At 35.4% G+C, this 26,885-nt stretch overlaps 1 protein-coding gene across 2 annotated transcripts in view; it reads left to right on the top strand.

Annotated features, from left to right (window-relative positions):
* Positions 1 to 26,885, top strand: part of Samd13 (sterile alpha motif domain containing 13) — a 51,909-nt gene that overhangs the window by 8,501 nt on the left and 16,523 nt on the right. The gene's annotated exons all lie outside the window — the stretch shown is intronic.

Below are 26,885 nucleotides of genomic sequence, written 5' to 3'. Positions count from 1 at the left end.
CAAACCCCTTTAAAAAATTAATTAACTAATTAATTGATTTATTTAGAGACAGAGTCTTGCTAAGTTACTGAGGGTCTCATTACATTGCTGCGGCTGGCCTGGAATTTGCAACGCTCCTGCCTCAGCCTCTCAAGTTGCCAGGATTACACATTTGAGCTACTATACCTGGCTCATGGTAGTCTTTTTCTTATCTTTGTTCTCTTGTATATATGTCTTTTTTACCCATATGCCTTTAATATTTTTTTCTTTATCATTTATATTTTAAGCAATTTGATTATGAGACTTATGTTTCTTATGCTTGGGATTTGTTTCGTATCTTAGATGTATGTGGGGGCTTAGCTTTCATCAAGTCTAGGAAATTTTCAACTATTTTTCAACCATTTTTCCCTTTTTCCATTTACAACTTTGTTTGATCACTTGATATAATTCCATAATTCACTGAGGCTTTGTTCATTTTTTTCTGTCTTTCTTTGTATTCATTTGATTAAATTCTGTTTCTTTGCATTTAAGTTTACTAACCTTTTCTTTAAAATTTTTCATCTCTCGTTAATCTCTTGTTAATCCAACCCCATGTATTTTTCATTTCAGACAATGTAGCTATTACCTCTGAAAGTTAACCTTGGTCTTTTTAAAAGATTTATTCCATACCCAACTTTGCATATTCAGTCTTTTCTCTTATAAAGGTTTCTATATCCTTATATATTAATTTTATCATTTGGATGATTTCTCAGTTTAAACAATTGACTGATTTTCCTTCCCACTGGGACTGTATTTTCCTACTTCTTTGCATGTATGGTTATTTTTTATTAAAATCTAGACAGTATAATTTCATCTTGTTGGATGGTAGATGTTTTTTATATTCCCATAAATATAGTGGAATTTTTTTTTTTGATTTGATATTTGTTTTTTCTTTGTTTTGTTTGTCCTGAGATGTTTTCCTTGATATGTCCTTATCTGGTTTTGGTATGAGTGTAATACTGGCTTCATAGAGTAAATTTGGAAATGTTTCATCCCTTTCTCTTTCATAAATAATTTGAGGAGTATTGACATTAATTCTTCTTTAAAATTTTGGTAGAATTCAGCTGAGAATCCATCTGGTCCTGGACTTTTCTTTATGGGAAGATTTTTTATTACTGCCTGTATCTCATTGCTAATTATTTGTTTGTTTAGGATATCCACATTCTGTTGATTCAGTTTTGGCAAATCATATTTGTCTAGAAATGTATTCATTTCTTCTAGGTTTTCTTATTTATTGGAGTCTAAATTTTCAAAATAGTCCCTAATGATTTGCTGAATTTCTGTGATGTCTTTATTAATTTGAGGTTTCTCTCTTTTCCTTTAAGTTGGTTGGGCTAAGTCTTGTTTATCTTTTCAAAGAACCAACTCTTTGTTTATTGATCCTTTCTGTCATTTTTATAATCTCATTGATTTCAGCTCTGATCTTAATTTCTTCTTTCTTTCTACTGATTTTGGAATTGGTTTGATCTTCTTTTTCAAAGAGCTTTGAGATGTATCATTTGGTTGTTTATTTGTGATCTTTTTGATTTTCTTATTTAGGCACTCATAGTTATAAACTTGAGTTAGAACTGCCTTCATAGCATCCCAGAAGTTCTAATATGTTGTATCACTATTCACATTTGAGTCTAAGAATTTTAAAATTTCTCCCTTGATTTCTGCTATCACCTGTTCATCATTCTAAACTATTGTTTAATCTTCATGTATTTATATAGTTTCCATAGGGTTTTGTCATGTTATTTCTCATTTTAAACCATTATGATCTGATAAGATGCAAAGAATTGTATCATTTTTTTATACTTGCCAAGTGTTGCTTTGTGGCCTAAAATATAGTCTGTTTTGTAGAAGATTCCATGAGTCACTGAGAAGAAAGTGTATTCAGCTGTTGTTGGATGAAATGTTCTATAGATGTCTATTAGGTTCATTTGATTTATAATATTTCTCAGGTCCAAAGAGTCTTTTTCCAAGTTTATGTCTGGATGACCTATCAAATGGTGAGAGAGGTGTGTTCAAATCACCCAGTATTATCTGAGGTTTCAATTTGAGTAGTGTCTCTTTTATGTAATTAGTTACACCCACATTTGGAGCATAAATATTTATTATTGTTGTATCTTCTTGTTGAATTGTTCCCTTTATCACTATGAAGTGACCTTCTTTGTCCCTCTTCATTAATTTTTATTTGAAGTCTGCTTTGACAGATATGAGAATAACAACTACTCCTGCTTGTTTGGGGGCTCCATTTGCATTATATATCAATTTCCATCCTCTCACTTTCAGCCTTTGTCTGTTTTTGCCTATAAGGTGTATCCCTTCCAAACAACATACACTTAGGTAGGTCTTGTTTTTTAATGTCTTTTAGTTGGAGAGTTGAGACCATTTATATTAAATGTACCACAGAGAGATGATTATTATTCCTGCCATTTTGATTTTGATAATATTTAATTTGGTCCTGTTTCTCATTTGCTTAGCTACTCTTCAAGTGAGATTTGTTCATTTTTGAGCTCTTGGGTTTGTTTCTGATTTCTTCTGTGTGGAGTATTTCATTAAGTAAGTTCTGTAGTACAGGTTTAGTTGTCATGAATTCTTCTAGTTTCTGCTTATTGAAGGTTTTTTTTTCCTTTTTTGTTTTGAAGGAGAGCTTGCTGGATATAGCAGTCTTGGTTGACAGTTATTTTCTTTCAGTACTTGGAACACATCATTCCAAATCCTTCTGGCTTTTAGAGTTTGTGCTGAGAAATTGGAAGCAATTCTGATAGGCTTGCCTCTAAATATGACCTGACATTTTTCTCTTGAGGTTTTAAAAATTCTATCCTTGTTCTTCATGTTAAGCATTTTAATTATAATGTGTTATGGAGAGGTTTTATTTGTTTGTTTGTTTGTTTGTTTGTTTTTTAATCTTGTCTATTTGGAGTTCTGAATGCCTTCTGCATCTGGATATCCATCTCATTCTCATGGTTTGGAAATTTTTTTGTTATTATTTCCCTGAAAAGATTATCAGTTCCATTAGCCTGCATCTCACAACCCTGCTTAATTCCAGTGATTCTTAAATTTGGTCTCTTAATATGTTTCCTGAATTCTTGTATCCTCTGATCATGGTTACTTAGTTTCTTTTCTTAAATGCTGCCTGAATGTTCAAGACTGGCCACTTTGTCTTCCAGCTCTGAGATTCTGTCTTCAGTCTAGTCTTTTAAAGAGACTTTCAACTGAACATTTTATTTGATTCATTGTGTCTTTCATTTCCAAGATTTCTATTTGGTTCTTTTTGAATATTTCTATCTCCTTATTTAATTTCTCATTTGTATCCTATACTGACTCCTTAATTCATTCACTTTTTTTTTTTTTCTGTGTTCTCTTGGAATTCATTGGTTGTTTTGAAAATAAATCTTTTGAATTTTTTAGCTTATATTTCATCTACTTCATTATCTTTAGGGTCTATTGCTGGTGAATTACAAACTTTAGGAGGTGTCATGTTACCATGTTTTTTTCCATATTTCTCATATTCCTTTTTGGGATTTTATGCATTTATTGGGAAGCATTTCTATTTTGCTTATATGAGGGTCTTTTTAGGGCATGGTTTTCGCTTGCCAAAGTGTCCTAGAGTAATCTAGATAAAGCCCCCTAGTAGTTGTGGTATCCACAGCCTTTGCATTAATTCTCTGTTTTTGCTATAGCATTGGATGTCTGTAAGTGGGACCATGGGGCCTGCACCTGATCTGTTTCTACTTGGGGCCTAGTTGTTAGTTGGGGTTTTTGTCTCTTCTATTCTTTGCATTAAAGTATAGCTGAAGATCAAGCATCATTAATTTGTGTACGGAGCAAGGCGTGTTCTGTTTCTTAGATGAGTTTAGTTCAACAAAAGAGTCTCTATCCTGTAAGCTTGTAGTGTCCCTGTAGATTCCCAGCATATCCCAGAATAGGTCAAAACAAACAACAGCAACAACAGGTACAAAAATATATAAATACCCATTTACTATTGTGACTTGTACAATATTAATTTCCACACACACACACAGAGACAAAACAGGAATGGTAGGATCAGCAATTGTCACCAGTAAAAACAATAACCATGAACTAGATCTGACTTTGTAGCAGACATCATATATCAACAGTAATAATTACATTACTATTAATGGTGGGGCAGGAGGTATATATACAAATTAGTTCTAAAAGTTGGTAAAAATACTACTAATTAAAAGAAAAGAAAATGTACTAGCAAGATAGAAAAGAGGGAGCTGGGGTTGTGGCTCAGTGGTAGAGTGCTAGCCTAGCACGAGTCAGGCCCTGGGTTCAATTCTCAGCACCACATAAAAAAATAAAGGTATTGTGTCCACCTACAACTAAAAAATAATTTAAAAAAAGAAGATAGAAAAGAGTTTACAATTTCCAAAAATGAACATAGAGAATACAGAAGAGCTGCAGCAGGAAGGAGGAGAAAAATAGGAGAAGCAAAGTAAAGGGAGAGAGAAAGAGAGCACAACAGAATTGGCTCTTGCTGGGAGGAAAAAAGTCAGAGAAACAAGAGAATCAAACACATGAAAACATCACAAAACAAAACCAAAATATACAAGCCAAAAAATCCTAAATCTCAAAAGACAAGAAAGGCAAAACAAGTACATTAAAAAGGCCCAAAATGAGGAAAAAATACAAATATGTGTACGCATATATGTCCTGGACCAATCAGCCCCACAAGAACACACACGTGCACACACAGGAACACACACAAAGAAAGGAAGAAAAATATAATGCTTCCTAATGAAAAATGACAGAATAATATCCACTGAGATGATCAAGATAATTGATAAGAATGAATGGTCACTCTCTATGCCCTACTGTCATTCTTTCCATTTCTTCTTGAGCTGTGTACTAAGAACGAGAGCAAGGGCTGGGGTGGTTAACCCCTTCCTTTTTCTGTATTGCTCTCTGAGCTGCCAGTTGGAGTGGCCTAAGACTGAAGCTGTTTGAAATCTCAGTTTCCCTTCTCAACAGTATGAGGTAGGATGGCATAGGAAGTATTGTCAGTGGAGTCTTGTCTATACAGACCAGATGGGTGCCCTCCCAGAGTGGGAGGAGTTCCCGCTTCTGGGACTTGGATCTAATCAGGCCTCAGAGGCTTTGTTGGTTGGTGTTTGCTCTGAAGAGATTAGATCATTACATCCCTAGGGCATGGCAGTTGCCAATCTCTTTTGCGGGTCAAGATCCCAGGAGCCTCCCAAGAATTCTACTCGGGCAGGGGAGCCAGTCCTCCACACACTCTGCTGTTCAGGTACACAGCCTTCCCAGGCTTAATCCTTGAGTTCATTCACACCCACCTAATCAGATTCCCAACCTACTTCAGCTGGTCACTTGAGTTACCAGACTCAAAAGAGAATATAGTTGGGTTCCCCTTTGCTTTTCTGTCTCAGATCCCTTGGGTAAATCTTCTCTGTGCCTGATTCACTCACTTTCTGCTAGGTACAGACTAGGCCACAAAGTAGGTGCTTACCAGGACAGTGTGGCAGCATTTGCAATGACTTCCTGGTTTTAATACTGCAGCATGGTCACCTCAAGATGGCTCCTGCCTCTGTTCTCCACCGCCAGTTTAGAAACAGAGCACATTTCAAGCACCATGCACAGTGCAACCTCTGGATCAGCTAAGTTTGGGCCTCTTTTCTGGTCTCAGCTTTTTCCATACTAAATCTGTTTCTCTCTATGTTCTCCCTCCCTCTTTGGTGAACCAGCACCACTATAGCTGCTGCTGAACTGGCTTGGTTCTAATGTATTATTTCTTATTTTTTAATGTATCCTAATTCTAAGTCTCAAAGATACTCTGATTAGCTAATACTGAATTTTAGTGAAATTCCTTTCACGCACCTCACTGAGGAGCAGCAAGCCACAGAACAACTAGGAATGCAGACTTCCTCTACTCTTTCATCTTGAATCCCCCTTTATCCTAAATTTTCTAAATATAGAGAGTAGTAGATTTATAGTATACTTCTAGTTGAACCTAAAATTTTCTTTGGACATACTTGAAAGTACTTGATCTGCATTTAGATTTCATAAAATTTACTGTCGAAAAGTAGAATCACATCCCCAACTAATTTTCTAAATATACTTAAAAGTTTTACAATAACTGAACCAAGTACCAAACTATAATTTTCTTGTCATATTTGCATCCACATTGACACAACTGGTTTATCATGATTTAACTTTGAAGCAAAAGTTTGTTGGCCTCAAAACTACATTTATCTAAGTTAAATATGTTTATTAATGCACAGATCAACTTAATATTATTAACATTGAATTCAGGGGTTTGCATAAATTGATAAGCAACTATAAGTTTATCAGTGTCAATAAACCATTGTGCAGTTTTTTTTCTTAAAGTTTATTCATGTTAGAAGAATGCTTAGAACCATTATTTTATTATACTCTGAAAAGTTGTGATTTCAACATAAAAATTTTATACCTATTTAGTTAGGTGAAAAATAAATTTTTCCTCTTGTATCTTCAAATTTAGCTCATTTGTATGCACGTGTGATATCAATAAGGAAACAAATTACTTTTCCATTTTTGTCTTTAATTCTTGAGCATTTAGACAACATTCTTTTAATTAAAATAAATCAAATCTTTAATTTGTCTTATAGTACTACAAATATTTGTATAACTCTTCCAGAACTTAACCATAAGCCCTGACAAATAATACAGATTGGTAAAGTCATTATTTTTTATTTCTTTTAACAGTTTCTTTACTGGTATTGAGCCATACCATTGGCAAATGTGTGCTGAACAATATAATAATAGTATCTATGACACTATTCATGAGTTCACTGCAGGAAATTAAATGTAGATATTATACAACTGAATGAAACAATAAAGAAAACATCAATCTCTTGTTTTAAAATTACAGTAAGCCCAGCTTTTTTTTTTAACCTAACATGAAGCACCATCCATTGCCTTAGAATTTATTTTTTTCATATTTAGCTGAAATTCTTTGGCAGAAGCAAATGATTTAAAATACCTAATCATGAGTTCACTTTTTCAGGTTGTAAATTGCCATTTCCTGATAAAATTAGAAGTCTTTTGAGATAAAACATGCCTCAAGTCTTAACTGGGCAGCATCTTTATATTATACTTTCATCTAAAGCTCAAGAAAAGTATTTGTGATTTTTCAAGTTTTAATCAGTTGGTCGTGGGTTCTGTTTCTAGAAGACCTTGTATTCTTTTGACAATGATTCGATGGTTTGTTTGGAAAATCTTTTACTTTTTCTGAAGTTCCTTTTTAGGATTTTCTCATAATATTTTAACAAAACCAAAATAACCAGATGTTCAATGGGAAAAAAATGTTTTTTGTGTTTATTTTTTTATAACAGGAATCCAACCCATTTATGCTAAACAAAGTTATAAGCTCAGATTCTGATTTAAATCTCTTTAAAGTGTTTTCTTGGAAGTTTAATGTTTATTTCAGGTGATTACTTTCATTAATTCCTTTTTTGCTTTTTGAGAAGAAACTTATCAGATTCATTCTTTCGTGCAGAAAATGTCTTCTAATATTATCCATTTCATATCTTTACCATTTTTTGTACACAACAAACAATATTTGCTCATTTTGCTCTGCTCTTGACAAATTATAACTTCTTCAAAATATTGTGAACATACCTTATTCCAGGCCCCTTTTTCCTTTATTATCCTGGTATTAATTTCTGCATCTCCTCCCAATTGCACCTCTTTTTAAAATGTGTCTATCTTTATTTTTAATTAAAATATTTAATTATGTAATAATTAAAACAATTACACAACTATCAATTTAATTATCAATTACAACACAGAAAAGAGTCTTTATAACTCATTGTCTGCAAATATTCAACCAACACATTACAATGTTATCTGGATTCATAGGAAAAGGTCATTTGAAGTGAATCTGTCTAATGACACAACTACTAGATGAATGATTTGTGTATGGGAGGAGTGTCCCACCTGATGTGTGAACTTAAATTCAACAACAGCATTCTGTGGGATGGAGTAATTAAAGTGAAATGTAGTTGTAGCAAAACAATGGGAGTTGTGTTTAACAGACATATTTTGTACCACTTCAAGTTTTTTAATTTACATGTAAACTAAATTAAGTTAAATTAAAAATTTAGTTCCCTGTCAAATGTTAAATGCTGAATAGCCATATGTTACCAGTGGCTATTGAAAGATGCAAGTGTATACCCAAGAGAAATTCTTGCACATGCCCACTAGGGGAAGGTTTACTAAACATGAGATTGAGGAGGATGATTATTCCAGGTGGCAAGAGCTGGGGTGGTGACCTGAACCACAAGACAGATGTAGTTATTGTCATGATTCTAGCTTTTATTTTGCCTGGGGGGTGATTTGTGGACACTTGTTTTTATTAAAAACAGCTCAGGGAGCCATCATAATAGTTGAGAATATTATCCTTTTAGACAGTTGTATACACACTCTGTCACAAAGGAATGCACACATTCACATGTGTTCAAGAATATACATATATATATATATATGAGAATGTGTAGAAGAACATGTGCATACATTCAAAGAACACACATATATAAACTTTAGTGAATAAATGGAATTATAGTATTCTGTTTTTTTTATTTCAGATATGTAGATTTTCAATTACTCATAAAACTTGGGAACGTGACAAGCTCTTACCATTGTTATATCATTGGCCATGTTAGATTCATGTTAGAAATTTTAATAACTTCTGAAAAATATTCTAGGTATTTTACATGTATATGTATATCTGTCCAAATCACAAAGTATTCAATGTAAATTTTATTTATTTATTTATTGCCTTTCAGTTAGTCTTTCTCTCTTTTTCATCATGAAGTGTTTTCTCCCCCTCTTCCTTTATCCTAGGACTAGTGGAGAAACCAATATTCCAACATGGCAGATGCTTGTAAGTTAGCAGCTTTGCAACAGGAAGTAGCATATTTCCCAACACCACCATGCCCCTGACCTTGTCAGTGGAAAAACTCATTTGTCACAGAGAGTTCTCAGGAACAAAGTTAAGCAAGGACATTCAAAACAAGCTACTTTGTATTAGTGCCACATCTTCTCTTGTATGTGTGTATCTCACCATATATCTCTGCCTTTGTGTTCATGTGTTTCATTATGAAGCGAAGTCAGTATTTTTATTTCAGAAAGAACATTGCTCTCATAATTAGTAATGTGATGCTTTTTTCTTTAAAATAATGCTATCTTTTGAAATACCCTCACTGACAGCTAACTCTAAACCTTTTAAAACCTGTTAAGTATTAAGTTAAGGAAATTGTCACTTTTGTCCATGTGAATGGTAGGAGTAAAATATTAGAATTAGAAATTATTGATATTCCTAGAATGTCAGAGCTCTGTCTTCATTGAAAAATTACCAAAGAAAACTTTTTTTGTATCATAATAAAACAGTGGCTACTTCTGCCTCCTGAAGTCCATCCATGCTTTCATGTGCAACAGTCCACATCATCAGGTCTCCATATCCAAGGAAATCAGGCACATCAGAAATAGAGCAAATTATTTCATGGGATTTGGGTTGTTTTCCTGGAAGCCTAGTCTGGCTCCTCAGGGAGAAAGGAATGAAAAACTTTCAGAAGTTATTGTGTGCCTGATCATTGCTTCACCTTTTGTTTACTTACTCCTAAACCTGTTCTCCTGCAGCATCACATTAATCAGCAGTCCTCAAATGGATGTTCTTTGAAAGCAATGAAGAGTTTTTATCCAACTTATTAGATAGTTCCTGGTGCTTTCTTTCCATCATGGCAACTTTTGTCTGTTCTTAACATGCTGCCCTGACTCTGCCTGAGTGCAGTTACCTGATGATTCCTGAGATACTTTTCTTCCCAGGGAATGGCAATCGGTCATGGAAGGTGATCATGATGCTAAGAAGCCCTATACTGAAAGCAAAGTAAAGTAGAATAAAAATCCCAAGACACAGTAAATAGCTAATTAGAAAGTAAAGAAACAAATTGAGTCACTAATTCAATCCCAAAAAGTGACCTTTTTAAATCAGGATATGATGTTGTGACCCTTCTGCAGATACACAATAGAATAAGTTAGAATGTAATATGACTCCCTTCCTTCCTTCCTTCCTTTCTTCCTCTTTCTTTCTTTTTTTTCTTTTCCTTTCTCCTTCTCTCCTTCCCCCTTTCTCCCTTCCTTCCCTTCCCTGCCTCCCTCCCTCCTTCTCTCTCTCCCTCCCTCCCTCCCTCTTTTTTTCATTTTCTCTCATTTCTTTATTTTCTTTCCAAAAACACTTAATATGGAATTCACCCTCTTAATATTTTAAGTCTATAATACAGTACTTTTTTACTAATTTTTTTTTTATTTTTACAGACTGCATTTTGATTCATTGTACACAAATGGGCTACAACTTTTCATTTCTATGGTTGTACACAATGTAGATTCACACCATTCATGTAATCATACATATACATACTGTAATACTGTCTGTTTCATTCTACTTTCTTTCTGTCTCCCACTCCCTCCCACCCCATTTCCCTCTACACCATCCAAAGTTCCTTCATTATTTTCTTCCCCCTGCCACCGCCCTCATTGCATATCATCATCCACTTATCAGAAGAAACATTCAGCCTTTGGTTTTTTTTTGCCTTGGTCTATTTCACTTAGCATGATACTTTCCAGCTTCATCCATTTACCAGCAAATGCCATAATTTTATTCTTCTTTATGCTGAGTAATATTCCATTGTGTATATATACCACAGTTTATCCATTCATCAATTGAAGGGCATCTCAGTTGGTTCCACAATATAGCTATTGTGAATTCAGCTGCTATGAACATTGATGTGGCTACATGACTATAGTATGCTGATTTTAAGTCCTTTGCGTATAAACCGAGGAGTGAGATAGCTGGTTCAAATGGTAGGTCCATTCCAAGTTTTCTGAGGGATCTCCATACTGCTTTCCAGAGTGGCTGCACCAATTTGCAACTCCACCAGCAATGTATGAGTGTGCCTTTTTCCCAGATCCACACCAACACTTATTATCACTTGTATTCTTGATAACAGTCATTCTAATTATGGTTCGATGAAATCTTAGGGTGGTTTTAATTTGCATTTCTCTAATTAATAGGGATAATGAGCACTTTTTCATATATTTGTTGATTACCTGTGTATCTTCTTCTGTGAAGCGTCTGCCCAGTTCCTTACCCATTTATTGATTGGATTCTTTGTATTTTGGGTGTAAAGTTTTTTAAGTTCTTTATAAACTTTGGAGATGAGTGCTCTGTCTGAAGTGTGTGTGGAAAAGATCTTCTCCCACTCTGTAGGCTCCCTTTTCCCTTTATTGATTGTTTCCTTTGCTGAGAAAAAGCTTTTTAGTTTGAATCTATACCATTTGTTGATTCTTGCTTTTATTTCTTGTGCTATGGAGGTCTTGTTAAGGAAGTCTTGTCCTAAACCAACATGATGGAGATTCGGGCCTACTTTTTCTTCTATTTGGTGAAGGATCTCAGGTCTAATTCCTAGATCATTGATCCATTTTGAGTTGAATTTTGTACGGGGTGAGAGATAGGGGTTTAATTTCATTTTACTACATTTGGATTTCCAGTTTTGCCAGCACCATTTGTTGAAGAGGCTATCTTTTCTCCATTATAAGTTTTTGGCACCTTTGTCTAGTATGAGAAAACTGTACTTATGGGGTATGTCTCTGTGTCTTCTATCCTGTACCATTGGTCTACCTGTCTATTTTCATGCCAATACCATGCTGTTTTTGTTACTATTGCTCTGTAGTAGAGTTTAAGGTTTGGTACTGTGATACCTCCTGTATCACTCTTCTTGCCCAGGATTGCTTTGGCTATTCTGGGTTTTTTGGTTCTTCCAAATGAATTTCATGATTGCTTTCTCTATTTCTATGAGAAGTGTTATTGGGATTTTAATTGGAATTGCACTAAATCTGTATAGCACCTTTGGAAGAATGACTATTTTGATAATATTAATTCCACCCATCCAAGAACTTGGGAGATCTTTCCATCTTCTAAGGTCTTCTTCAATTTCTTTCTTTAATGTTCTGTAGTTTACATTGCAGAGATCTTTCACCTCTTTGGTTAGATTGATTCCCAACTTTTTTTTTTTTTTTTTTTTGAGGCTATTTTGAACAGAGTTGTTTTCCTCATTTCCCTTTCAGATGCTTCATTGCTTGTGAATGAAAATGCTTTAGATTTATGCATGTTGATTTTATGTCCTGCTATTTTTCTGAATTCATTTATGAGGTCTAGAAGTTTTCTTGTAGAAGTTTCTTGATCCTCTAAATATAGAATCATGTCATCAGCAAAGAGTGACAGCTTGAGTTCTTCTTTTCCTATTTGTATCCCTTTAATTTCTTTGGTCTGTCTAATTGCTCTGGCTAGTGTTTCAAGGAAGATATTGAATAGAAGTGGTGAAAGAGGGCATCCCTGTCTTGTTCTAGTTTTTAAAGGGAATGCTTTCAGTTTTTCTCCATTAAAAACAATGTTGACCTTGGGTTTAGCACGAATAGCCTTTACAATGTTGAGGTATGTTCCTATTAATCCTATTTTCTTTAGTGTTTTGATTATGAAGGAGTGTTATATTTTATCAAACGCTTTCTCTGTGTCAATTGAAATAATCATATGATTCTTAACCTTAAGTCCATTGATGTGATGAATTACATTTATCGATTTCCGAATATTGAACCAACCTTGCATCCCCGGGATGAACCCCACTTGATCATGGTGTTCTATCTTCTTAATATGTTTTTGTATGTGATTTGCCAAAATTTTGTTAAGGATTTTTGCGTCTATATTCATCAGAGATATTGGTCTAAAATTTTCTTTCCTTGAAGTATCTTTGACTGGTTTGGGTATTAGGGTGATACTAGCTTCATAGAATGAGTTTGGAAGAGTTCCCTCCTTTTCTATTTCCTGTAATACTTTGAGGATTATTGGAATGAGTTCTTCTTTAAAGGTCTTGTAGAACTCAATTGAGAATCTGTCTGGTCCTGGGCTTTTTTTGGTTGGTAGGCTTTTGATGGCTTCTTCTATTTCATTGCTTGAAATTGATTTGTTTAAATTGTGCATGTCCTCCTGGTTCAGTTTGGGAGGATCATATGTCTCTAGAAATTTGTTGATGTCTTCGATATTTTCTATTTTGTTGGAATATAGATTTTCAAAGTAGTTTCTCATTATGTTATGTATTTCAGTGGTGTCTGTCATGATATTTTCTTTGTCAACACGAAATTTAGTAATTTGAATTTTCTCTCCCCTTCTCTTCATTAGTGTTGCTAAAGGTTTATCAATTTTGTTTACTTTTTCAAAGAACCAAATTTTTGTTTTGTTGAATTTTTCTTTTGTTTCAATTTCATTGATTTCAGCTCTGATTTTAATTATTTCCTGTGCTCTACTACTTTTGGTATTGTTCTGTTCTTCTTTTTCTAGGGCTTTGAGATATAATGTTAGGTCCTTTAGTTGTTGACTTTATTCTCTTCTTGAATGCACTCGATGCAATAATATTCCTCTTAGTACTGCTTTCCTAGTGTCCCAGAGATTTTGATGTTGTATCGTCATTCTCATTTGCCTCTAAGAATTTTTTTTATGTCCTCCCTGATGTTTTCTCTTATCCATGTTTCATTCAATAGCATATTATTTAGTCTCCAGGTGTTGGTGTAGTTTCTGTTTTTTATTTTATCACTGATTTCTAATTTCATTTCATTATGATCTAATAGAACACAAGGTAGTATCTCCATTTTTTTCCATTTACTAAGGGCTGATTTGTGGCATAACATATGGTCTATTTTAGAGAAGAATCCATGTGCTGCTGAGAAAAAAGTGTATTCGATCATTGATGAATGGAATATTCTATATACATCTGTTAAGTCTAAGCTATTATGTTATTGAATTCTGTGATTTCTTTGTTTAGTTTTTGTTTGGAATATCTATCCAGTGGTGACAGTGCTGTGTTACAGTCACCCAGAATTATCATGTTGTGGTCTGTTTGATTCCTGGATGGTTTGAGAAGGATCTGTTTGATGCACATGGATGCACTGTTGTTTGGGGCATAAATATTTACAATCGTTATGTCTTCCTGACTTATGGGCACCTGAAGCAGTATGAAATGTCCTTCTTTATTCCTTCTGACTAACTTTGGCTTGAAGTTCACTTTATCTGATATAAGGATGGAAACCCCCACTTTTTTCCGAGTCTGTGTGCATGGTAGGTTTTTTTCCCATCCTTTCACCTTTAGTCTGTGGATGTCATTTTCTATGAGATGAGTCTCTTAAAGGCAGCATATTGTCGGGTCTTTCTTTTTAATCTAATCTGCCAGTCTGTGTCTTTTGATTGATGAGTTTAGGCCATTAATGTTTAGGGTTATTATTGAGATATGATTTGTATTCCCATTTGGGCTTTTGTTTGGTTTTTAACTTGACTTGGTTTCTCCTTTGATTGGTTTTTCCTTTAAGGTAGTTCCTCCCTTTGCTGATCTACATTGTTGTTTTTCATTTCCTCCTCATGGAATATTTTGCCGAGAATGTTCTATAGTGCAGGCTTTCTATTTGTAAATTCTTTTAACGTTTGTTTATCATGGGAGGATTTTATTTCGTCTTCAAATCTGAAGGTTAGTTTTGCTGGTTATAGAATTCTTGGTTGGCAACCATGTTCTTTCAGAGCTTGAAATAAGTTGTTCCAGGCCCTTCTTGCTTTTAGGGTCTGAGCTGAGAAATCTGCTGATATCCATATTGGTTTTCCCTTATATATAATCTGATGCTTTTCTCTTGCAGCCTTCAAAATCCTGTCTTTATTTTGTATGTTAGGCATTTTCATTATAATGTGCCTTGGTGTGGATCTGTTGTAATTTTGAGCATTTGGTGCTCTGTAAGCCTCTTGTATTTGAGTTTTCATTTCATTCTTCAGGTTTGGAAAATTTTCTTCCCTTGTTTTTTCATGTCGTTCACATATCTTCCCCTCTAGCAGTGCAGATCTGGGGTATTGCAGTTTCCCCCCATAGGCTTACAGTGACCCTAAAGGTTTCCAAAACCTCTTCTTTAAGAGGGAGATCAATATTAGCAGCACCCAGTACAGATAATCTGAACCAGATAGCCCCTATGAAAATGTTAACAATATTATCATAATAAACAGAGAGAATGAGTTAAATTATTATCTACAGTATAACAAATAGATTTGCAATAAGGTCTGCAGTTTCTCATGAAGGACAAAGAAGATGGGGAGGGGTGTAGGATGTAACTGTTAATGGGATGAGAAAAGAGTATATAGAAGTTCTAGATCATAGAAAGAATAAAAATGTAATCAAAAGAAGTTGGTTGTTGGCATGAGAAAAGGGAGACTCTGAGGAAACCGGTAAACAAAAGGAAATTAGAGAAAGCAAGAAAAGTACAGAAATAAAAACTTTAAAATTTTCAAAAAGGAAAAAATATCTACACTATAACAGTCATATAGTATTCAAATCTCTCAGTCTTCAGTACCCTGATGCATGAGAGGTACCTGAAATGAGCTTCAAGTCTCCAGCAGGCATCTCAGAATGGATTTTGCCCCACCTAAAGATGGGAGCTACCGCTTCCAGGATAATACAAGATGGATGCTCTGGCTTCCAAATGTGTTGGAAAATGGGGAGCTGCAGCTCAGGGTGTGGGCGTGGACAGCCAGGGGTCCCGGAGGAAGGGTGTGGTTGGTCTAGTTGAAGGGTCCTGGAGGCAGGGCTGTTGTCTCAAAATGGCGGCAATCATGTGTAACCAAACCTGCCGGTACTGTGACAGTGGACTTCCAGACAACAGCGGGCAGCTGGTAATCCACTGATGGTCTGCAGTCGATCTGCTGGCTACCAGTGGACGATCGGCAGGTGGAACTCAGGTGGTAGGTGATGGGTAGGTGAAAGGCAGGGATGGGCAGGCAAGAGGCAGGCAAATGGCAGATGATAGATGACAGTCAGTGAGCAATCTGCACTCAAAAAGTAGCCAGTATGCTGGCAGACTGCAGGTGAAAAACGGGGTAAACAGCAGGGGATTGATAAGCATCAAAGACTACCTCACCAAGGAACAGATATCCTCTAGTTGATTCTCAAGTTACAGAGTGACAAGGAATGCAGCCTCCCTCTAGTCCGCCATCTTCCTTGACATATATAATACAGTATTGTTATCCATAGGCAGTGTTGTATAGCAGATCTCTAGAACTTACTCATCTAGTATAATGGAAGTTTTATACCAGTTGATTAGCAACGGCCTATTTGCTTCTTCCCTGACCTCTGTCAGCCACTATTCTATTATTTGCCTTATTGAATTTGATTATTTTAAATACCTCATTTAAGTAGAATCTTGTAGAAGTTGTCTTTCTGTGGCTGGCTTATTTCAGTTAGCATAATTTCCTCAAGGTTCATCCAAGTTGTCACAAATGAAAATCATTTCTTTTTTTTTAGCCATTTATGCAATGATGGGCTTTTCAGTTGTTTCCACATCTTGGCTATTGTGAACAGTGCTTCAGTGAACACGGGAGTGTTAATATCGTTTTGGAATCCCAATTTCAGTACTTTTGGATAATACCAAGAAGTTGAATTGCTGAATCATATGGTAGTTCTATTTTTAATTTGTTGAAGAACCAAAGTATTGTTTTCCATAGCAGCTGCACCATTTTGCATTCCCACAAAGAGAATTCAGGGGTTCCAATTGATCCTTATCTTTGCCAGCATTTGTCATTGTTGTTTTGATAACACCATCCTAAATATTGTGAAATGATATCTCATTGTGGCTTTCCTGATGATTAATGACACTGGGCCTCCTTTCATATACCCATTGCTCATTTGCGTGTCTTCTTTGAAGAGATCTGTATTCAAGTCCTTAGACCATTTCCTAATACAGTTATTAGTTTTTCTGCTATTGAGCTATAGGAGATCCTTATATATTCTTGATATATCAGAAACATGGTTTGCTAATTTTTTCCCATTCCATAGGCTACCATTTTAGTCTATTGATTGTTTACTTTGCTGTGCAGAAAGCGTTTAGTTGGATGTAGTCCCACTTGTCTACTTTTGCTTTTCCTGCTCTTGTTTTGGTCATCATATCCACAAAATCTCACCAAGAACAATGTCTTGAGGTTTCCCCCATATGTTTTCTTCTAGGAGTTTTATAGTTTTAGATCTTCTATTTAGATATTTAATACATTTTGAGTTCATATTCATGTAAGGGTAAGATAAGGGTCTAATTTCATTCTTTTGCATGTGAATGTTCAGTTTTCCCAACATTTGTTGAACACAGTGTCCTTTCGTGGCACCTGTGTTAAAGATTATTTGACTATATATGTGTGGATTTATTTCTAGGTTTTCTATTCTGTAACATTGAGCTAGGTGCCCTTTTTAATTTTCTTTCTTCCTTTTTTTGGTGGTATTTGGGATTAAATCCAGGGCCTTCCCATGCTAAGCACAAACTCTGCCACTGAGCTACATCCCCAGCCCACCCTGGTCTATATGTCTGTCTTTATGCCAGTATCCTACTGCTTTAATATACTGTAGCTTTGTAATGTGTTTTGAAACCAAAATGCAATGCCTCCAGCTTTGTACCTTTTCAAGATCATTTTGGCTATTTAAGGTCTGTCCTGGTTCCGTGTGAATATTAGAATTATTATTTTTAATGTCTATAAGAAATATTATTGAGATGTTGGTAGGAATTGCATTGCATCTGTAGATTTCTTTGAGTAGTTCGACATTTGAACAATATTAAGTCTTCCAATCTGTAAACATCAGATCTCTTTCTGTTTGTCTCTAATTTCTTTCGTCAATGTTTGGTGATTTTCAGTGTTTCACTTCTGTAATTGCTTAAAACGCTGCTAAATATTTTGTGCTTGCAGATACTATCATAAATGGAATTGGTTTTCTAATTTTCTTTTCATACAGTTTATTACTAGTATGCACAAATACAACTAATTTTTATGTGCTGATTTGTGTACTGCAATTTTACTAAAATTTATTAGTTGTAACAGTTTTTCTGTGGAGCCCTTAGGGTATTCTATACATAAGATCTTATCAGCTGTAAACAGGAGCAGTTTTACTTCTTCCTTTCTAATTTGGATACTTTTAATTTCTTTTTCTTGCCTTTTTGCAAGAGGCAGTACTTGCAGTGCATGGTTCCTGGTGGGACTTTCAACACTGTGCTGAATAGAAGTGGCAAGGATAGCATCCTTGTCTTGTTACTGATCTTCATGGAAAGGCTTTCAGTTTTCATGATTGAATATGGTGTTAGCTATAGCCTTTTTATATATGGCCTTTACTCTGTCGAAGTAATTTATTCCTAGTGTGTTGAGAGTCGTTATCGTGAAAGAATGTTGAATTTTTTTATTGAGACATTTGTACATCTTTATAAAGTTCATTATGATAATTTGATACATGTATACCCATATAATAATCAAATCAGAGTAATAAGCACTTCCATCTCTACAAATGTGAATGGAATTTCAGACTCTTCTCCTGTAATCACTTTGAAATATTCCTTTTAAGCAGTAATTACCCCCACTGTGCTATAGAAAATCAAAATGAACTCTCCCTGTGTTCTGGTGGCCCTTAATTTCTTTCCATTCTCCCCTATTCCCTTCTCTTCCCAGTCCCAAGGGACTACCGTTCTACTCCATTCTCTATAAGATTGAATTTAGTTTTTAGTTTTTACAAATGAGTGAAAACATGATGTGGCATTTTTCTTTCTGTGTCTGCCTTATTTCACTTACATAATGATCTCCAGTTCCATTTGTTTTGCTGCAGATAACAGAATTCCATTCTTTTATGACTGAATAATATTCCACTGTGTGTCTGTATCACATTTGCTTTACTCATCCATGATGGGAGAGGAAACCATCCTCTAGGTTGATTCCCTATCTTAGCTTCTGTGAACAGTGCTGCAGTACCATGGGAATGCAAGAATCTCTTGGGTATAATGATTTCATCTAAAAAGGTGTTGAATTTTATCAAACACTTTTTGTTTATCTATTAAAAGGATCTTGCAATTTTTATTCTTCATTCTGTGAATGTGGTGCATATTAATTTTCATATGTTGAACTGTCCTTGTATCCCAGAAATAAACCCCATTTAATTATGATGCATTATTCTTTTAAGGTGTTGTTATTGTTATTTTTTGTTGAGGATTTTTTTCTTCTTTATTTATTAAGGATATTGACCTGTAGTATTCTTTTCTCATTTAATCTTCTAAAAATTTTTTGTTGTTTTTAGATTTTTGGATACACATGACAGTAGAATATATTTTGACATATTTGTTCCAACAAGCAGTACATCTTATTCTAATTAGAATCCCAGTCTTGTGATTATATATGATGCGGAGATTCATCTTTTTCTGACTTTGGTATCAGGGTAAAGATAGCTTCATAAAATGAGTTCAGAAGTATTCCCTTCTCCATTGGATTAGACAAAGGGGAATGAAGGAAAGAGAGGGGAGATGGGCTTAGGAAAGACAGTAGAATGAATCAGACACAAATTTCCTATGTTCATATTTGAATACATGACCAGTGTAACTCCACATTATCTACAACCACAAGATTGGGATCCTAATTAGAATAAGTTATACTCCATGTATGTGTAATGTGTCAAAATACATTCTAATTCATATCTCAAAAGAACAAATTTTAAAACAAAGTGGCATCTTAAAAAAAAAGGATATCTTGGTGGCTTCCAAGTTTGGGCAATTATGAATAAAGTTGTTATAAATAAACCAGAAAAGGTATTACCTTCTCTTCAGCTTTCTGGAAGAATTTGAGAAAGATTAGTATTAACTCTTCTTTAAATGATAAAATTCTCCAGTAGAACCATATGGTTCTGGGCTTTTCTTTGCTGGGAGGTTTTTGGTTATTGACACAATCTCCTTATTTGTTATATCTGGTCCCTTTTTTTTTTTTTGGTACTGGGAACTGAACTCAGGGGCACTCAACCACTGAGTCACATCCCCAGCCCTATTTTGTATTTTATTTAGAGACAGGGTCTCACTGAGTTGCTTAATGCCTCACTGTTGCTGAGGCTGGCTTTGAACTCATGATCCTCCTGCCTCAGCCTCCCGAACTGCTGGGATTACGGCACACCACTGCACTCCACTCTGTTCCTGTTTTTTATTTCTTCGTGATTCAGTCTTGGTAGGTTGTATGTCCTAGTAATTTATCCATTTTTTTCTAGGTTACTAATTTGTTGTCTTATAATTGCTTATGGTAGTCTCTTAACGATAATTTTCATTTCTGTAATATCGGTTGTAATATCTTTTTTCCATTTCTGTTTTGAGTCTTTTCTTTCCTTAGTCTACTAAAGGTGTGTCACTTTTGCTTATCTTTTCAAAAGCCAACTCTTAGAATTATTGTTTTTATCTATTGTTTTTCCATTCTCTATTTCATTTATTTTTTCCCTAATCTTTATTATTTCCTTCCTTCTGCTAATTCCCTTGATGTGTAAAATTGTTTATTTGAGCTCCTTTTTCTTTTTTTAAGATTGGGATTTATGATTATAAACATCTCTTAGTACTAGGACTGCTTTTACTGTGTGACCTAAGTTTTGGTATGTTGTGTTTTCATCTTCACCTATCTCAATTTCTAATTCACCTTTTGATTTCTTATTTGATCCATTAGTTGTTCAAAAGTGTATCATTTAAGTTCCATAAATTCATATTTGTGAGTTTTCCAGCTGTTCTTCTGCTTCTGATTTCTAGTTTCCTTTCCATTGTGGTCAAAAAGAGAGCTGGTATGATTTCAGTTTTCTTAAATTTGTTAAGACTTGGTTTGTGAGAACATGAGCTCTACCCTGGAGAATGTTGCATTGCTTGACAAGAATTGTGCTCTGCTGTGTTGAGGATGAGTGTTCTGTGTGGGGCTTTTGGTTTCACTTGGCTTATAGTATGTTCCAGTCCACTCTTTCTATGTTGAATGATTTCTTGAATGTGAATAATAAGTAGAAATTAACAGTGATACTTATAGCTGGCATAGTGTTGTTTTTCTAAGAGAAGCTAATACTTAATTGCTGTCTGCTCATTCTGATATGTGACCTTGTGATAAGTAACTGAATATTTCTTTCAAATAAGTGATAATTAAGAATTGAGTTTGTTTATTATTTTTGAGTTATACCATTTTGTCTATAGCAAATAATAACCTAAAATAAATATACATTTCAAAAGAGTAAAATTCATAAAACTGTACCTATTAAGATGTCATATTTAAGTGTGAAAACAACAGGGGTTTCAGTCAAGGCCAGCAGAATTCATAGACATGCACTATATCTGTTTTAATACTGTTTTCTACAGTTTCTGTCTTGCTACTGTGATCCTTATAGAAGGAAAACCAAGTTTGTCTAAGTGACAAAGCTATACCTAAGTCCTTTGGAGAAGAGACCACTGTGCTGTGGCTCAGGGCAGGAAGGGAGAGTTCTTTTGGTAGTGTCTAGGCCACTTTTTTAAACATTAATAATTAGGATATGTTTGTATTTGGCGTGAATTTTACCCAGTCATAAGTAAAAACCAAGACTTCATTGAGTACTCTTTAAAGGAGTGTCTTTATATTAGTTGAGGATTTTATTTGTACTAGAAGTTAACAGGTAAGAAAAAAGGCTGTTCATAGGATCCATCCTTATTTTCAAAAAGAAAGATGGGATAAGGTACTGGGAGAGGTGTCCAAGGACAGAATACTTGAGAGAAAAGTCAGCAGCCAAGGAAGATACCTATCAAAGAGAAAAGAAATGGTGCAGGAAGATTCCCCTCTTGTCCCCAGCTTCTGCTTCTGGTGTTGGGGCTAATTCAGAGCTCCAAAGCCTCTGGTCCACACACCTAGCATGGCCTAACTCAAATTGCCATGTTACCTTCCATCCATCATCTATTCACTCTGTTGCCTAACTAATTTTTGGAATAAGGCAGAGAACAAACATGACTCTCTTCAGGTCACAACTGATTTGAGATTATCCTCCTCACTATACTGTGCATTTACAATGCTAAGGACCTAGCTCATAGTAACAGGTTAAAATTTATCAATCAATGTTTGGAGTAAAATATTCATTGCAGATATTCGGAAGGGAACATTTAACTGGTACCTTTAAAAATGAGTAAGACTGTAAGCCCTCAAAGTTGAACAGAAAGGATTGGAGTGACATAAGCAAAGCCACAGACGTGGGCAAGTCTAGGCTATTGCCCAGTTGGGTTTTAGTACAAATTAGAAAGCTACTTTTGAATCAAGTCTCTGAATGCTAAGCTAAAGAATTTAAAAGATACTGAAGACTTGATGAGTTCTTTGCTTTTCCAGTGCTTTCATCATTTGGGTATGCTGCAGCCAGTGCAGTCAACTCCTATTTACCTGAGTATTTTTAAATGAAAAATGTCCTGTCAAGAACCTTTGTCTCATCCTTTCTCTTTCTGCCTTTTAGCCAGATCCCTGCTTGTTAGCATGAAGAGGGAGGAAAAGCAGAATAGAGGAGAAAACTAAGCTCATTTAGTTGCTTCATTCTTAGATATGTTATAGGCAAAGGGATCGATAAATTAATTCATTAGATTCAGAATTAAATTGCTTTTAGCCAAAGGCTGTTTTAAGACATGGGCAAGGAGCAGGGTAATTTAATTTTAAAATAATCTAGAAAGATTAAGGCTGTACAGAATTAGAGTGCATTTTAAGTGTAAAAATAAGTAACATTCAAAATTAGCTTTGTAAAAAGGAATAATGCACCAAAAATATCACCATGATATGTTAACCAGTGTTTAAAGTATCCTTTTTTTTTTCTCTGAACTTTGAAACAGAAATGCAGTGAATCAATATAATAGAGTTGTAAAATCACATATGGATTCTGTTTATCTAGAGTACCCTTTTAGCTTAATTTTCAGAATCTAGAATATCATAAGCACCATAAAACACACATGTGCTAGATTTAGAGAACGTTTCAACTATTTCCCACCTCTCAGCACGTAAAGGGAAATGGAGGCATTTGCTGCCAGCACTTAAAATTATGATGTGCCCATATGAAAAAGCCTTCAATTAATCTGTATTATATCTGCCAAATGGTTATTTATGGCATTTCTGTCCCCATGATCGTGTCTCTGTAGCTCTCTCTCAAAGTGAGGTGATTGTTTAATTAGAGGATAATCACTTCCTAGTGTGAATTATTCACACATGATTGAATTTTGTCAGCACATGACGTACATAACCATATGCACAAGGGCTAAAAGGTGACTGGGTTAAATGGAAACATTTATTTGATTAAGAGAGGGAATTGAAGACAAATTATGCCCTTCATTTCTTGCTAATTTTTTATAATGCAGCAAAATGTATGCTTCGTAGATTCCAATGCCTGGAAAAATACTCAGTATTTATTATCTTAACATGTATTATTTTCTAAGAAACACTTTGCTTCAATGATAATAAATAATAAATACCCAATGACATGGAACTTCCCTATCTGCCTTCTCATTTCATCAGTGCAAAATTAGCAGCCACAATGGAGCCACCAACTGGGAGGTATTTTAATAAGTAACATTTAAATTCCTTCTGAAGTCTAATATGCATACATTGTAAGTACAGATGTGGAGAGAATGGACCACTTATAAGGGAATAAAGTTAAGAGTCTCAATTTGGCCATAAATATTCAGTCCTTGAGGAGAGACATTGCCTTCCCTGAAGGAATAAATGTCACTTAATCTAACCTCCAAAATGTTGCAGTGCCAGATATTATTTAGCCTTGGCTCTGGCTATCCCCAACCTCCACCTCACCACTACCTTCATGCTACCTTGAATCATCTCAAGTTCCTTAAAACCATCACTAAAACCCCTGGAAAGGCTCAACAAAATCATCCATCCTGCTTTATCATCAGCAACGTAGAAGCTGTGATGTGCACCTGAGTGTGCGTGCCTCTGCAAACTCTCAGTCCCAGTTCGGTGTGTTTGGAGCCATAGATGTCCTTCTAAATTGTCATAGAGAATCTCCAGGTGTTCAATTCAGACAAAAATATGCCCTCCATTGCATGTGTCTTTGGTAGCACTTTATTCACCCCTCAATTCTAGTATTTCTTAGAGTCAGCTGTTTCCACCTGCCTTCCTTCCCTAGATTGCCAGCTCCTTGAGGGCAGGAACTATTCATTCTTGGTCCTTGTAATCCTGCGTCTACCACAGTACTGAGAAGACTATAGGCATTCAGTAAATAGCTGTTGAATCAGTGAAGGGAGTACATTGGGAAAAGGATAGGTTGGAACCAAGCATTTCCAGAATCCAACCTTGGCTTTATCTGTTATGCACTTTGGGTGAATTTGTTACCCTTTCTGAACTTTTCTGAAGAGCATTTCATAGACTGTAAGTGCTTTCTGGTTGTTAGTCCATTTGATGTAACAGTATCTCTGCTATATATAAACTATGTACCAGTCAGACTTGTGCTAGGTGTTGCTGAGCTACAGAGAAGATAGATAGGATTTTCTTCTCAGGAAATGAGTCATCTAATGTCATTTTTTTCTAAAGTATTGTGATTTGGGGGCCATCAGGCTTAAACTTACATAGAACAATCATGAAATGTATCCATTGGTTTCTAGTCCTTATTTCTTCTGGGTGAATTCCTTCACCTTACAACGGTGTGAGAGTTCTTAGTTTCATGTCACTCCTTTTCTTCATGGTCAGCAGTTTTATAAAGTCCTTATTATTTGTGGTATTGTTGGTACTCATGATATTTCAGAATTATTAAAGTGATAATGTTGAAACAGAATAAGAATCAGGAAAGCCTTCCATCCTAAAATAATAATGTATCATACTTTCTTATTACAATTGATAACTCTTCTTTATGAGGAAAGGTGGCTAACTGAAGTCATTCATAGGGAGAGTGAATTCAGATATTTTTCAGTCACTTGAAAGTGTGTCCAGTCAGACTCTGCTCACTGCTAGAAATGAGCTGATTAGAAAACTTAAAAGAATTGCTAGAACAAAGAACTTCTGCCCAGACATTTCTTCAAATTCACCTTAAACAGGACAGAAAAATAAAATGGTACCTCGAAGAGGGTCCCTGGTGTCAGCTTATGATTACTAATGTTCTTAGAATGACAGAAAAATCCAGCACATGGATACTTGAAAAGAAAACATTTAGCATTGATTTTAAAAATACATAATTAATGTTTGACAACATTAGGGTGAAAGTAGGTTTTTTTCCCAGTGTAGGTTGCCTATTAAATGCTAGGAAGTAGTGTGTGTACACACATATGGGTGCATGGGTACATAGTCTCTAAATCAAAAAGGAAAACAGTTCCAACTAGTAAGCATCGGCTCTAAATGTTTTAGAAGTAAATGCTATTGAGAAGTGAGCAATCACATGTGCTATTGATCAGTGGCTCCCTCTTCTTTAACAAGAGCAGAAGTTGGTTTAAAATTTTTTAATCAATTGTTTCAGCTTCTTGCCATGACCAAAGCATTTAGCTGGGAATGAGATAGCTAGACCCTTAACTTTTAGATGTTTGAAGATCTTTAGAAATTCGTCCCCTAAGTCTGGGTAATTTCATTTCTATTAAAAGTAACATGAATATTTTCAACTTTCACTAACTGTTGAACTTCATTCAATATAATTCTAAACCTAGTTTTCTTCTCATTCTTAATGTTTCAATCACCATCTGAATGCCTATCTCCCAAATGAGTATCTCCAGCTCACTCCTTTGTTTTGAACTTCAGATTCAGTATGTCCAACCAAACCTAGGGATGCCGTTTTGGTGAAGGTACCACCTCCCATTCAGTTCCACAACACTTCCATCCCCTTCCTTCTCTATGTCTTGTCCACCACTGTGTTATGCCAGTCTTATTCATTAAATAGCTTTTAAATCCACATTCTTATCTCTGTTTCTATAGCCACCACTCTAGTCCGGGTCACCATGATCTCTGACCTGGATGAACGCAACAGAGTTCTCTTCTCAACTGTGCCTTTTGTTCCTCTCTGGCTCCTCTCCAATACCTTCTTTTTTCAAAATATAAATCTGGTCAGGTCACCCCCTTTCTGTGAGGCCATTTGACAACTTCCTAGTGCTCATAGCAAAAATTCCTAAGCCTCAGTGTGGCTTCTAAGACCTGTATGTTTGCCTTGGCTGTATATATTCCTGCTGCAGAGCCTGGAATGATCTTCACCTGACTTCATACAGTTAACTTCTAGCTGTCTTTTGGGCCTTACCAAAGGAAACTTCCATAGGAAAGCCTGTTATAGAACAGCACAGCTGTCCTTACTAGCATTTTGCCCAACTTGCAGCTGTACATTTACCTGTATGGTTATTGATCAGTAGCCACCTCCAAGGACTGTAAGGTTTGTAAGAATAAGCACTGTGTGGGTTTAGCTTGCTAATGTATTTCTAACTGGAGAAGTGGAGTCGGGGGCAGGTCGGGGGCAGGATTGTCGTTGTCCTGAATCACTTCCTAAGCCTACTTACACTGTTTGGAATTTATCCTAAAAGCAGTGGAAAGCCTTGGAAGATTTTAAGCAGATGAACAATGTGATTGAGAAAACAGTGTGATTATTATGCAGATAGATACTCCTGAAACATAGAAATGAGGCAGAGTTACAGCAACTACAGTTCATTGCTCTTCTTTATTTTACTTCCATCCCTCCTCTCTGAATCCAGTGAGAAGGATTACCATGGAACCTCTCACAAATGTTTGACTGTCACCTGTTTATTCATTTGAACAATACTGATTGAGTTCCTAAGTTCATGCTTGACACTAGGAATAATAAAATGAGAAGTGACCCAGTCTCAAATGTGTATCTCTAGCCCACAGGTCCACTCTAGTAGGAAGGACTGTCCAATAAGTAGAAAATATAATCCAGTAAGGAAGGTGCTACAATGGGAGTTTGAATGGAGTGCTAGAACTCAGAGGAGATTGTAACTAAAATATGCCTGGTGGTGCCAGAAAATAGAGAAGAGGTGGCCTTTGAGCTGGT

Source organism: Sciurus carolinensis, chromosome 1 (genome assembly GCF_902686445.1).
Source record: "Sciurus carolinensis chromosome 1, mSciCar1.2, whole genome shotgun sequence".
In the NCBI taxonomy this organism is placed as follows: Eukaryota; Metazoa; Chordata; class Mammalia; order Rodentia; family Sciuridae; genus Sciurus; species Sciurus carolinensis.
This window is presented reverse-complemented; position numbering and strand designations above follow the sequence as displayed.